General features: G+C 46.8%; 1 long non-coding RNA gene across 1 annotated transcript in view; it reads right to left on the bottom strand.

The window, feature by feature from the left end:
• Positions 1-1262: 1262 nt before the first annotated feature.
• LOC140909204 (uncharacterized) overlaps positions 1263-13751 on the bottom strand; it is an 80066-nt gene continuing 67577 nt past the window's right edge. Inside the window, exon 4 of the long non-coding RNA XR_012158135.1 lies at positions 1263-1362. This is a non-coding gene — a long non-coding RNA (uncharacterized LOC140909204). The remainder of the gene's footprint in view (positions 1363-13751) is intronic.

Here is a 13751-nt window from a genome sequence, read left to right as displayed (position 1 = left end):
GGTTTATCACCATTGATCTTAAGTCCTATAGATTCTGCTGTTTTTTGCAGCTCATCCATCACTATTGGAAAACTCCTTCACAACCTGATGATCTTGAAAAATTGTATTTGCTATGCTAAAGAATCTTTCAGCTTTCTCTTCCCAGTAGTTCCCAAACATTTTCCCTGTATGACCCCATTTTCAGCTGTCTTGCTTCCCGCACCCCTAGACAACCTGAAGGATGCCATTTAAAAATGGCATGCTCCCTGCGGCGTGACTTCGCATGCACTGTACCGACTGCATGAAGGATGCCATTTTGCTTTAAATGGCACAGCATGACCTCACGCACATACAGTGTATGCGAGGTCAAGCCACATAGGAGTCATTCTGTAGAGCAAAACAGCATCCTCCCCGCGGCGTGACCTCGCATGTCCAGTATGTGCGGTCCTGCTGTGCGGAGGAGGCATCCTCTGCACACACAGGATTGCTGCAACCCTATCTGTTAATAAGCGACTCCACTTAGGGTCACAATCCACAGTTTGGAAACCATTGCAGTACCCCAAACCTCATTCTTAATGGTATTGCTCTATTACAGGCCAGAGGGCCTCACCTAAAACAGGTGCCCCAATGTGTCTGTAGACACTGCGCATCAGAGAGGCTTTGAAGACCAGTTTCATTACTGGCCAGGCTACGGTGTGACCGTGTGTGTGTGTTTCTCCTTGATGCAAACCCACCCCCTTGGGTTGATTTTAATTCCCTGTAACCAAACCACCCTCCCCCCCCTTTGAAATAAAGTAACTATTGTTTTGAAACCATGCATTCTTTCTTTCTTAATTAAAAAAAAAACAAATGAGAACTGACAAGGTAGCCCGCGTGGGGTGCGAAGGACAAGGCCACACTGCTTTTTATAGCCACTCTACAAATAAAACTGTTTGAATGACAGCCTTCTGTTGCTTGGGCCATCCTCTGGAGTGCGGTGGCTGGGTACCCAGAGCCTTGCCCCCCCCCTGCCCACCATGTTCTTGGGCATCTGGGTGAGGAGGATATGGAACTTGGGGAAGAGGGCAGACGGTTATACAATGGATGCAGCGGGGTTCCGTGCTCCTGTTGGCTTTCCTGCAGCTCCACCAGATGCTTCATCATGTCTGTTTGCTCCCCCATTAGCCTCCGCTCTTCGCACTCCTGCCTCCACTCTTTGCATGCACTTAATGCTTTCCTGGCCTCTAACACTGAATGCCTCCAGGCATTAAGCTCTGCCCTATCAGTGCGGGAGGACTGCATGAGCTGGGAAAACATGTCATCGCGAGTGCAGGTTTTTTTACCTTCTAATCTGCGATAACCTCAGGGACGGAGATGGTAGGGGGAGTGTAGAAACATTTGCAGCTGTGGGGGAGATAAAAAGGGAGAGTAAAATTTAAGATGATACATTTCTGAGAACAAAAGAGAGACTCTTTCACAGTGAATCAAGCAATTCACAGCAGACAGCTTTAGGTACAAGGTCGCATTTTGCCTTTTATATTGAGTACCTGCCAGTATGGTGACACATCATACATGGCTGGGCAACAGAATTTGATTTCCAGGCAGCCATGGTAAGGCAAAGGGTACGCGGGGTTGGCTTCTAATGCATAACATGTGGGAATGGTTTCAAACTGCAGCACCATCCTTTCCCATAGCAAACAATGGGTTGGGTTTCACATTTAAAAGGAGGGGCTGTGGTTTTCGGGTGGATGTGTAGCACAAACCTCCCCGCACCTCACCACATGGCTATTCTCCGGGATGATCTCTTTTAGCCAAGCTCAAACAACCCAGCATGAACGGGGTCCTTTTACTGTTCCCTTACAAAGATTCCCCTATTTCAACCAGGTGAACATGAATGATATCACTCTCCTGAGGCTAACACAGAAAGATATAGACCAAATGTTGCTTGAATGTGACCAAAACCCAGGACCATTCACTTATAGAATCATAGAATATCAGGGTTGGAAGGGACCTCAGGAGCTCATCTAGTCCAACCCCCTGCTCAAAGCAAGACTAATCCCCAACTAAATCATCCCAGCCAGGGCTTTGTCAAGCCTGACCTTAAAAATATCTAAGGAAGGAGATTCCACCACTTCCCTAGGTAACGCATTCCAGTGTTTCACCACCCTCCTAGTGAAAAAGTTTTTCCTAATATCCAACCTAAACCTCCCCCACTGCAACTTGAGACCATTACTCCTCGTTCTGTCATCAGCTACCACTGAGAACAGTCTAGATCCATCCTCTTTGGAACCCCCTTTCAGGTAGTTAAAAGCAGCTGTCAAATCCCCCCTCATTCTTCTCTTCCGCAGACTAAACAATCCCAGTTCCCTCAGCTTCTCCTCATAACTCATGTGTTCCAGTCTCCTAATCATTTTTGTTGCCCTCCGCTGGACTCTTTCCAATTTTTCCACATCCTTCTTGTAGTGTGGGGCCCAGAACTGGACACAGTACTCCAGATGAGGCCTCACCAACGTTGAATAGAGGGGAACGATCACGTCCCTCGATTTGCTGGCAATGCCCCCACGTATACATCCCAAAATGCCATTGGCCTTCTTGGCAACAAGGGCACACTGTTGACTCATATCTAGCTTCTCGTCCACTGGAACCCCTAGGTCCTTTTCTGCAGAACTGCTGCCGTGCCATTCTGTCCCTAGTCTGTAGCGGTGCATGGGGTTCTTCCGTCCTAAGTGCAGGACTCTGCACTTGTCCTTGTTGAACATCATCAGATTTCTTTTGGCCCAATCCTCCAATTTGTCTAGGCCCTCTGTATCCTATCCCTCCCCTCCAGCGTATCTACCTCTCCTCCCAGTTTAGTGTCATCTGCAAACTTGCTGAGGGTGCAATCCACACCATCCTCCAGATCTTTTATGAAGATATTGAACAAAACCGGCCCGAGGACCGACCCTTGGGGCACTCCACTTGATACCAGCTGCCAACTAGACATGGACCCATTGATCACTACCCATTGAGCCTGACAATCTAGCCAACTTTCTATCCACCTTATAGTGCATTCATCCAGCCCATACTTCTTTAACTTGCTGGCAAGAATACTGTGGGATACCATGTCAAAAGCTTTGCTAAAGTCAAGGAACAACACGTCCACCGCTTTCCCCTCATCCACAGAGCCAGTTATCTCGTCATAGAAGGCAATTAGATTAGTCAGGCATGACTTGCCCTAGGTGAATCCAGGCTGACTGTTCCTGATCACTTTCCTCTCGTTTAAGTGCTTCAGAATTGATTTCTTGAGGACCTGCTCCATGATTTTTCCAGGGACTGAGGTGAGGCTGACTGGCCTGTAGTTCCCAGGATCCTCCTTCTTCCCTTTTTTAAAGATGGGCACTACATTAGACTTTTTCCAGTCGTCCGGGACTTCCCCGGATCGCCATGAGTTTTCAAAGATAATGGCCAATGGCTCTGCAATCACATCCGACAACTCCTTTAGCACTCTCGGATGCAGCGCATCCGACCCCATGGACTTGTGCTCGTCCAGCTTTTCTAAATAGTCCCGAACCACTTCTTTCTCCACAGAGGGCTGGTCACCTCCTCCCCATGTTGTGCTGCCCAGTGCAGTAGTCTGGGAGCTGACCTTGTTCGTGAAGACAGAGGCAAAAAAAGCATTGAGTACATTAGCTTTTTCTACATCCTCTGTCACTAGGTTGCCTCCATCCTTCAGTAAGGGGCCCACACTTTCCTTGACTTTCTGCTTTGTGCTGCAATGATTCCAGAATACTTGCTACTGGCTTGCCGTGGTAAAGTGTCCTCCGTGGAGGATGAAATAAGGCAGCCCTCCCCAGAAATCTTCTGCAAAGGCTTTCAGAGTACCTCCAGGAGAGCTTCATGGAGATGTCCCTGGAGGATTCCCACTCCATCCCCAGACATGTGAACAGACTTTTCCAGTAGCGAATCCATCCCAATTCTTCAGGGCAAATCAAACATTAAACACTATTGCTTTTAAACCCTGTACTGTAGTTACAAATGTGCACTCACCAGAGCTGCCTTCTCCAGCTTCAGGGTCAGGGATCCCGCCTTTGGAAGGTATTGGGTCGAGGGTGATGAAAAGGTCCTGGCTGCTGGGGAGAATGGATTCACCGCTTGCCTGCTGTGCATTCTCCTCCTCCTCCTCCTCTTCCTCATCCACAAAATCCTCCTGCCTGTTGAGTGAGACTCCCCCCTTGGAGGTGTACACGGACAGTGGTGGGATAGTGGTAGGGTCCCCCCCTAGAATGCCATGCAGCTGATCATAGAAGCGGCATGTATGGGGCTCTGACCCAGAGTGACCGTTTGCCTCCTTTGTCTTTTGGTAGGCTTGCCTGAGCTCCTTGACTTTCAAGCAGCACTGCTGTGTGTCCCTGTTGTAGCCTCTCTCCAACATGCCCTGTGAGACTTTTGGCAAATATATTGGCGTTTCTTCTTTTTGCTCAGAGTTCTGCCTGCACAGATGCTTCTCCCCATACAGCAATCAGATCCAGTGTCTCCCTTTCGGTCCATGCTGGACCTCGTTTGCGATTCTGGGGGGACTGCATGGTCACCTGTGCTGCTGAGTTCGCCGTGCTGAGCAAACAGGAAATAAAATTCAAAAGTTCCTGGGGCTTTTCCTGTGTACTTGGCTAGTTCATCGGAGTTCAAAGTGCTGTCCAGAGCGGTCACATTGAAGCACTCTGGGATAGCTCCCAGAGGACAATACTGTCGATTTGCGTCCACACTACCCCAAATTCAACCCAGCAAGATCAATTTTTAGCGCTACTCCCCTTGCCAGCGAGGAGTACAGAAGTTGATTTTAAGAGCCCTTTAAGTCAACAGAACGGGGTTGGTTATGTGGACGCATCCATTTTAAAATTGACCTAATGTGACTAAATTCGACCTAACCCCATAGTGTAGACCAGGGCTACAAGATGCCCCCCACCGAACTGCTCCTCTACTGTGTGGACAAAACTATTTAATGGGATACATTTTCCAAACTGACTTTATAGCTACAATCCGGTGCACAGAGGCAAAAGGCTGCAGATGGGTAACTTACTTACTCATCAGTTTAAAGGGAATTAGGGGGAAACTGAAAATGAGGACTAATTCCTTCCTGCCTGCCTTGCAATAGCCAAGGGCAAAAATTTTGCCACCAGGGCCTCACAACCAATAGTTCTTTGCTCAGATCCTAGTCTTCAGCAACTCCAACCACAAAGAGTGTCTCTCATGGGCACCTCGCCACCGCCTTGGGAAATGACAGTGAGTGCCTGAGTGCTTCCTTCTGCTCTTTATAACATGGTCATGTGATGGGTCAATGAAGTGCAGCAGTTACCTCAGGTAGAACCCTGCACAGATACAAAAATGTGGATCCACATCCACCAGTATCAGCAGGTGATTCAACCTGCAATCCGCTAGCCGTCTTTTACCCGTATCCGCATCCGCACCCACAGCAGCAAGCTGTCACACAAGGGCTAGTGACGGGGTAGGGGGGAGCAAGTAGGGGGACAGAGTCTTGTAGGGAAAAGGCAGCGCGAGGGTGGGGTCTTGCGGAGAAGGGGCAGCACAGAGCGGGGACTTGGGGAAGGGGTGTTGCATCGTGTGCTGTTCCCGGAGGCTCATTGCGGCAGTAGGCAGCAGAACATGTTGCATCACAGTGGGGCGGAGGGGTGGGGTGCCATGGTTCTGCCCACTCCAATCCCTGGGGCAGGAAGCGACCCTGCTGCCCAGGAGCCGGCGAGCTGGGCCCAGGACTGGGAGTGCAGCCAGGGCTGCTGGGTCGGGCCATGGTGGGTACGCTGGCACTGCCTGAGGAGCCTGTGCCGTTGGACAGGAAGAGGCATGGCAAGCGGGTGCTGGACAGCCCCGATTCCAACCTGCCACCCAGCCGCTGGCTGCTGGCCGCCGGCACAGAGCACGCTGCGCCCCCCGGGCTGCCCGAGCCAGATGTCGCAGGCCAGGCATTGCCGGTGAGTAGAGCCCTGCACGTTTGTATCTGCATCCGATCCACTCTCCACAAAAATGGTCCACAGATATCCATATCGTGGATGCAGATATCCATGGATTTGAAGTGGATAATCTGTGGATTTGCAGGGCTCTAACCTCAAGGCCACTTCCCTAAGGGAGGATGCTAGAGATGCTGTAGATTTGTGTGTCCTCTCTGACTTCCTTTTGGGTGCAGCCATTCAAAAGTTCTAGGGCAAGTTTTGGGCATGTCCCACATATGCCGCTCCTGGCAGGTTCAATTTTGGTCTGAGCACAACCAATTTGCATCGGAGGGCTTTATGTATACTAGAAAGTTATTCCACTTTACAATACTTGTATAATTAAAATAGAGCATCCCCTTAGAGTGGGCACAGTTATATCAATATAAAGGTTCTTTTATAGCAGTATAGCTATTCCCATACAGGAAGGGAAATAACTACGAGTTTAAAGCACCTTCATACTGGTATAATCACTTCCACACTAAGGCTTGTATGGGTATAAAGCTAACCAAAACTTTGAAAAGTGACAACCAGGTCTCATTTCTGAAAATACACAGTGGATGGACATTCCATTTATGCCTAGCTTTATGGACCCAAAACTCTGAGTCGGAGACACAGCTTCTATGACAACTTAGCCCAAAAAGTGTATCCCACTTTTTCTCTCTCTGAAGAAGTATATATAAATCTGCCACTTTCAAACTGATGCTCAGAGACTGTGGTGAGGTTCCCAAAAAAGCCCAACAAATAAGATAGAAAGTTATTTTAGATTAGCATCTGTGGCAGGTGGGGAAGGGCTACTGCCAAAATCTCTAAGACGTGCTTGTAACTTGATTTTTATATAGTATTGGGATGTTTTTTTAATTTGAGTTTAATGAGAAATTTTTCATGGCAGGGCCATCATACCGCCCACAAGAGGGTGTGTGTGTGTGTGTAAGCTTGGAAACATGCAATAGTCAAAGCTTGGTTCAGGTACTCCCAAGGGCCCGCTGAAATTCATGCATTACATTTTGTGAACATGCATCAAGATTAGAGCAAGCCTGAACAGTTCTGGTTTGGGTTGAAGCCATGTAAAGTGCAATGGATACATATTATTTTGACCAGAAAGCAGGAAAAAAGAGGATTTATCTACGTTTTTGCTTTGACTTCTGGGGCTTACTTGAGTGAAGAACTCAACGTAAAAAACATACACTGTTTCTGTGTATGACCCTACACAGTGCAAGGGTAGCAGTTAGAGCATTATTTCCAAAAATATCGCCTTGCAGCAACTGTGCTGCACGGAATGACCCGCTGATGTGGAACACCCACGTGCCGGTACCAATGCTCAAGATGCCAGTATTTTCAGTATATCTATGACACATGAGAGGAGAGAATGTGTCGGCAATTTATAGTACAAATCTGCATTGTAGGGCAACATCTGGGCTGTTAAGAGTAAGCAATTTCCTGTAGAGAAATGAGACATCAAATAATGTATTGGAAAGACTTTTTTTTTGTTTGCAATATTTGACAAGTTCCATAGCTGTGGAATGACTCAGCACAAATCCAACAGTAGTGCTGAGTCAGGGCCAATCTTTATCACCACAAATCAAAAAACACATTACCATAAGCAAAACAAACATGATATAAAGATTCCCTAGTTTGTGGTTCACTCAGTACATCGGTGTGGAACCCTGCTTTCCCGTAGGTATTACTTTAGTACCTTTCTATAGACCTTCCCCGAACACCTGGGTAAAGGAAAGTTAGGGTGGAATCAATAACTCCTCATATCTGAAGGACCTCATAGTGGCCCTGAACTCTGTTGCAAGCTGTCTGAATGCTGCCTGTTGAATAATGACATTATTGAGCTAATTGTTTAAAGGCTTTTCTTTCTCAAGTGCTCTTCCAACTCTAATGCACATATAGTTCATAAAGCACTTGGGGATCCTTAAGAGTCAAGAGTACATAAAGCATGAATAAGGAACCTTCTACCATTATGGTGAGGCCTCATTGGGCCCGTTAAACATGGACAACTGTATGCCTAATCCCATTTTTACTATGAAATTGCCTTAACAGAGTGGAATCCAATGAAAGAAAAGGTGTGGCTCAGAATAATTCACCACAGGCATTATTCTAGCACACAGTATTTATCACTCTGTGAACGCTCCTAATTGGTGAAATTAAAAGATTTTTCAAGGATCTGCCACACTTAATAGTATCATGTCAAGAAAAAGTAATTCATCGCATTTTTATTGCCACTTAGTGTAACTTTCAGGTAATTCTGAACTCAAGTATTTACAAGATTGCATTAGATTTTTTTTTTAAATGTCACTTTAGCTATTGCAGTTAGTGGTTTGAGAGAAAATATATGGAAATCTTTGAATAAAACAAAAGTAGAGACAAATCTGAACGACCACCAGATGGCAGTGTTGATCAGCAGCTAAGCCAATGGATGTTAAACCTTTGCACAGCAGAAGAACACATCAGACAAAACATCTGCTCCAAACGAAATATGAAGATCCCTCCAAACATAATATAATTACAGCATAGCCTGTGAAAATTACTTCTAATAAATTTTAGTGCAAGGCTAGTTCTATTTCTCCTGACTTCCAACTTTAAAAATGAGCCCTATTATAAAAAGGTAGAAGTTGTAGGCTACTTTCTGGTTAGTTCCCAGCAGAGATGGGGTTGGCATTAGGCATAAATAATAAAGGCAACTGTCTTAAAAGATGAACTTTGTTAGGGTCAGAAGCACTCTTCTCCCAGTGTCAACTGCACAGATTCCAGTAGTATGAGGTAAACTGAGCCCAAATCCAGAGTTTGATTAGCTGGGGTGGGTGCTGATTCATGTACCAGGTGTTAGATAATAACATGAAAGGACTCCATGCTTGTAAAATGGAATTAGCTGTTTATTAAGAGAACTATTTACAGAGATACTGCGACTGCTTCTTGCATTCAAGCCATGTGCACACAGACTAACTTCTAGGTGACTCCTTTAGACTCTTCCCTCCTGCAACATGTGCACCTACTTCCAAATTACATGATCTAAGTTACTACAGGAGCTGACTAAATGTTCTGGGAAAATAACCATCTTACTCCCATCCCCATTCATTGCCACACTTGAGCCAATGATCTTATTCACTGAGGGGGTGAGATAAAGAAGATTCATCCACGCCCCATGTATGGTGTGCACCATACAGGGAACTTGTGCAGAGCAGAGTTCTCCAGCGTGCTAGGGGTGCACACATGCTGCACTCCCCCCAGACGGGAACAGGAAGTGGTTTCACTTCCAAGGAGCTCATCACAGATGGAGCGGGGATGAGTAAGGACTGAATTGGAGGGCTGGATTTGCTCCTAAGCGCAGGGCAGGAGAATGGCTCCATAACGTCCCTCCACATTTCACAGCTGCACTGATTTATTTGCCTGGAGACTTCCCAAAACTACCTAACCAACTTGAGTGAATGCTATTTTAGTTATCATTTAACAAATAATCTCTTTTAAAATAAATAGACCTATCTAATAATATTCAGTCTTTGTTTCTTTTGCTTACTCTCTACTACTGAGTTAGCAGCACATACAAAGCACCACCACCTGCACTTCTCAATTACATTAAAGCATCATACCAAACTTCGTAAAAGTTACAGTGCCTGAGTTGCCCCCGTAAACTGAGATCCTTTAGCTTTGTGCAAATAAAAACCCAGCATGGATTAGATCTCAGCTCTGGATCATGAAAGTAAACTCTGTGTGGGACTGTGTATTAAGATTGATAGTAGCTACTTGTCTTCACTCGCTCTGTTAGATCTCTGGATTCTTTGAAGGGCTCCTGTTCCTGTCATTGGAGCCTCTTCCAGCAAGTTTTGCTGTTGACTTCAGTGGCAGCAGAAATAGGGTGCTTGGTCGTCAGGAAATTATTATTTATATTTCAGTAGCATCTCGACGCCCCAAACATGATTGAGATCCCATGGTGTTAGGCACTGCACAGTCCCTGTCCCAAAGAGCTTGCAATCTAAATAGGAGGAGGGGGGAAAACAGAAACACACAGAGAGGCAAATGACTTGCCCAGAGGCAGAGCTGGGCAAAGTACCCAGATCTGCAGAGGCCCTGTCTAGTAGTTTAGCCAGTAGACCACATTGCCTCCTAGGTATGATGGATTCATGGTAGTGGCCTAAGTCAGTCCACATTCCCTGTCTATAAATCAATAAATACAAGCTGGCCCAATATATTTTCCCTTTCGTTTTCCATCTGGCATAGCCTTAACTCCTTTGTGAACTGCTTTTTACCAGGTTCTTACTAGTTTAATTAAAAGCAAACTCTCAGTCACAACTTATTTGATTGAGGAGTTTCCTGAACTCAGCCTTTCTCTCCTTTTTTGTTTCAGCCCTTTTCATTGTATAGGATTTCTAATTAAAACAAATTGTTTTCCCTTAATAATCTGCCAGCACAAACTTACCAGTTTTACTTTAGACAAAACTATAGGAGAGGGTTTCATTCCAAAACTCTGCCCCTTGACAAAAAGAAAACACACTCCATTATACTCACTGGGGAAAATTCTGCTCTTAGTTACACCAACGGAAATCTGGTGATACTAATGAAGTTGGTATATATACAATATAATTCAGCGGAGAATTTGGCTTACTGTGCAATAAAAACATCCCCTCCTCAACAGCCTGAGGAATATAGCACTCACGATCTCATTGGCTCACTGTTATGGTGCCACCTGAGATTCAACCAGTCAGCAAATTAAATCTGCCTTAAGTGTCTCAGCACATTTCTTCTCGGCATTGTTATAAGTTGGATACATGCATAGATCTTAGGGCTGTGTTTTTAAAACCAGCTTCCCATTTTGTGTCCTCAGATAATTGCAGGAGCAGTTTTTCTCAGGCATGGTGAATTTCTGGGCAACATTGTAGCTGTTAGTAACTGGTATCTAACTCCCCAATTGCTCCCACAAATCAGGCCCTTGCAGTTCTATCCTAGAATTAACCTATACATCTATTACACACACAAAAACTATGCTAGAAAATATTAAATTGCAAAGTCAATCACTCAGATGTTGGGAAATGCCAGGACTAAGGTTGTTGTGCAAACTAATTTGGCCCTCATGAAGACTGCATCATAATACAGTCTTCAATTACATTTGCAATTTTTTCCACAGGACCCCTGCTTTAGTCAGTGCACAGAATGGAGATGCTCACTTAATGAGCAGTTATTCAATATTTTCTTTTCTCCTCGTTGTTCCGTGTGTGGCGTCAGGCCTTATTTACTGGACATTGCTCACACCCTGCTCTGAAGACAGAATTATTAATTTCCTCATGGGCTTTTCTATGGCGTTCATCACTATAGTATGTGAGTGCTTCATAAAAATGAATGAATTTATTTTTACAACTCTCCTGTGAAGTGAGGGGTATTATTATCCCCATTTTAAGATGGGGAACCAGCACAGAGAGATTAAAGTCAAAGATATCCACTAATTTTGAGTGCCCAATTTGAGATGCTTAGGACCTTCTTTTTTCAGAGTACTTAATATTATATAGCACTTTATATGTCCAAAGCACAACTCCCACTGACTCCAGTTCAGCTGTGAACGCTCAGCACATCTGCAGAGCAGACCACAGGACCTCACGTCTGGCACGCAGAAAATGAGGAGCACACAATTCATGACCATCTGTGAAAAGTGTGGTTTGAGTGACTTGCCCAGAATCACATGGGAATTCTGTGGCAGAGGCAGGGCTAGAATCCCATTCTCCAGGGAAGCATGCCAAGGCCTTAACCATGAGACCATCCTTTCTCTTCCTGCAATCTGCTGCCTCATTCATTATACACCTTCCTACTACTGCATCAAATGAGACAGGGGATCCTACAGACAAGTCTTCTTCACTGTACAACCCTGATTCTTCCTGCAGTGCATGGTCCATCCTGTGCACTGAATGAGTCAGGGATCCTGTGGAAAACAATATGATCATGTAATTAAAAACTGTTTCATAATGCATATGAACAAGGAGGCCAAATTAAGTTTGCACAGGCAATCTTAATTCTGGCATTTCCTAACTTTTGAGTGCTTGACTTTGAACCTAATAATGTTATTTTAATGCATAGGTTTGTGTGCGTGTGTATTTGTGTGTGTAATTTCCTATGTTGTTTGCAGTGTTGTAGCCGTGTTGGTCCCAGGATATGACAGAGACAAGGAAAATGAGATAATGTATCTTACTGGATCAAATTTGTTGATGGAAAATACAAGTTTTGAGCTTCACAGAGCTCTTCTTCTAGTCTGGGGGAGGTAACCAGAGAGTTTAAGCTAAATACAAGCTGAGACAGATTTTTAAGGGGTTCGCACATGTTGTGGGAGACCACTAAAAATGAGTGGGCAGTTAAGGGTTAGTAGGCTGTGGAGTGTATTACAAATTGTTGTAATGAGCCATAAAACCAGTGTTTCTGTTGAGTCCATGGTTTTTAGTGTCCAGCAGAGTTATGAAATTAAGCTCCCAGGCACGCCTTTTGTCCGTGCTGTGCAGGTTTCCTTTGAGGACAAGGAACAAGAAGTCATATATGGAGTGATCACTTTGTGAAAAGTGTTCACCCAAAGGTGATAGGGTGTTTTTGTCTTTTATCATTTTTCTGTGAGAGTTCATTTGAGAATGTAGTGATTGTCTGGTTTCACCCACATAGTTGTTGTTGGGGCACTTGATGCAATGGATGAGGTACACCACATGTTGTGATAGGCACGTGTACGTCTCATGAATCTTGAAAGGTGTGTCATGGAGGGTATTGATCATCATAGCAGAGGAGATATGTGCAGTGGTAAGCTCGAGCCTGTTCTCACCGGTTCGCTAGAACCGGTTGTTAAATTTAGAAGCCCTTTTAGAACCGGTTGTTCCGCGAGGGAGAACTGGTTCTAAAAGGGCTTCTAAATTTAACCGGCCAAAAGTGGCGCCTTAGGCGCCGACTCCACGGGTGCTCCAGCCCTGGAGCACCCAAGGGGAAAATTTGGTGGGTGCAGAGCACCCACCGGTAGCTCCCCGCCCCACCCCCGGCCCCAGCTCACCTCACCTCCGCTCCGCCTCCAACTCCTCCCCTGAACGCGCCGCCCCGCTCTGCTTCTCTGCCCGCCCTTCCAGCTTCCTGCGAATCAGCTGTTCGTGCAGGAAGCTGGGGCAGGCTGAGAAGCAGGCGGCGGCTTCTGCTCAGGCCCAGGGAGGCAGATGGGAGCTGGGGTGGGGGGCAGGGGGCACAAGGAGGGCCTCCTGCACCGCAGCAGGTAACCCAGGGGGGCGCGCGCAGGGGAACCGCTCCCTGCCCCAGCTCCCCTCTGCCACCCTCGGCCTGAGCGGGAAGCTGCCACCTGCTTCTCAGCCCTCCCCGGCTTCCTGCTGAACAGCTGATTTGCAGGAAGCCAGGGGACGCGGAGAAGCAGAGCGGAGCGGTGCGTTCATGGGAGGAGGCGGAGGTGGAGCGGAGGTGAGCTGGGACCGGGCGCGGGATGGGGAGCTGCCGGTGGGTGCTCTGCACCCACCAAATTTTCCCCATGGGTGCTCCAGCCCCGGAGCACCCAGGGAGTCGGCGCCTAAGGCGCCACTTTTGATGTGATCAGTGGGGGGCGTGGCCATTCCCCCTGCTCCCCCCGTAGCTACGCTCCCCCACCCCTAGGAGCCAGAGGGACCTATTGGATGCTTCCTGGGAGCTGCCCGCCTCGCCCCCCGGCAGGTGCCTCTGGCTCTTAGGGGTGGGGTGGGCACCCACTACGGTGGCCCACAAGACCCTCCTGCCCGGTTCTGGGGGAAGTGAGGGGACAGGGGAGGGGGTGGATGGGGCAGAGGTCTGGGGGGGGCATCAAGGAACGCG

The sequence above is a fragment of the Lepidochelys kempii genome, chromosome 3, assembly GCF_965140285.1.
Source record: "Lepidochelys kempii isolate rLepKem1 chromosome 3, rLepKem1.hap1, whole genome shotgun sequence".
NCBI classification, from domain to species: domain Eukaryota; kingdom Metazoa; phylum Chordata; order Testudines; family Cheloniidae; genus Lepidochelys; species Lepidochelys kempii.
The sequence above is the reverse complement of the archived record's forward strand: the minus strand, read 5'-3'. Positions and strand labels throughout refer to the sequence as shown.